The following is a 1,498-nucleotide window of genomic DNA, read 5'->3' on the forward strand; positions in this document are numbered from 1 at the left end:
AGAAAAATTCAACCTAAATTCATAATAAATTTCTACTAATTTTAGAGAAATTCATATGAATTTAGATTAAATTTCCTGTATAAGGGCATCTATTTTCATTTTGAGAGGAGCTCAACAAAGGGAGAGAGGGAGGGGCTTATAAACCGGTCTGATTCCCCTTCGATTGGCGAGGTGGGACTAAACTCTGACCGCAACGAGGGTCAACCCTTTAGTCCCGGTTGGTGGCGTGAACCGGGACTAAAGGTCGGCCTTTTGTCCCGGTTCAAGCCACCAACCGGGACCAATGGTGATGGACCAGGAGCGAGGCGCATTGGTCCCGGTTCGTCCAACCAACCGGGACCAATGGCCCACGTGGCCCGGCCAGCCCCCGGGGCTCACGAACCGGGTCCAATGCCCCCATTGGTCCCGGTTCTGGATTGAACCGGGACTAATGGGCTGACCTGGCCTGGACCATTGCCCCCTTTTCTACTAGTGCCTTTTCAAAACTAACTCCTCTACTTCGTGCCTTTTTCCTGTTGGACAATTCTAATTCACCTACTAACGCCAACACTACCTTATCATATTGCACATCCCTCTCTCTCTCTCTCACTTCATATCATTGTTTTGACTACTTCTACCTCTACCTATATTATAGCTAAACATACATGTGGCACTCTGTGCTGTGGGGGTCTTTATGTCACGACGTTGAGCACTTTAACCCACGCGGTTGGGCACCATTCATATGGACACTACGCCCTTTCCCTTTTTCAAAAATAATTTCCACTCTTTGTTGGATTTTTTGATATTGGACAGTTTTGATTTTCTGATTGACATCACCATTATCTTATTCTCTCATGTTGTCCATCTATTTTATCACTTTATATCACTATTTTCTACCATTTTCCGTGGCTACCTATTTATAGCTTAAAATACATACACGACACTCCTCACAAGTTTGTCACACAGCTTTAAACCCCCCTCCCACACAATCTCATAAGAGGTGGTGCTCTTTTTGTCATGATGTCGAGCACTTCAAATCACCCTTGATGCAACACCGTCCATATTGCTTTTGCTCCCTTTTCATTTTTTGGAAATAAACTCCCCTTTCGCACATCTTATTACTGTTACGTCTATCACACAAGTCCTTATCAATCATGATATGATCCCTCAAACAACATACAAGGATGCCGTTGCACACTTTTGCAACCCATCTCCATACCATCCCATACATGGTGGGCACCCTTCGCCATGACGCCTAGAACTTTTAAACCACTTGATAGGCACCCTCCATGTGGCCTCGACGCTCTTTCCTTTTCAAAAAACTAACTTCTCTGCTTCGTGGCATTTTCATGTTGGATAATTCTAATTCACCTACTAACGTCAACACTACCTTATCTTCTCACATTGTACATCTGTCTCACTTCATATCATTGTTTCGACCACTTCTATCACTACCTATATTATGGCTAAACACACATATGTGGCACTCTGTGCCGCAGGGATCTTTTCATTTTTCTGG

Source organism: Triticum aestivum, chromosome 6A (genome assembly GCF_018294505.1).
Source record: "Triticum aestivum cultivar Chinese Spring chromosome 6A, IWGSC CS RefSeq v2.1, whole genome shotgun sequence".
Lineage (NCBI taxonomy): Eukaryota > Viridiplantae > Streptophyta > Magnoliopsida > Poales > Poaceae > Triticum > Triticum aestivum.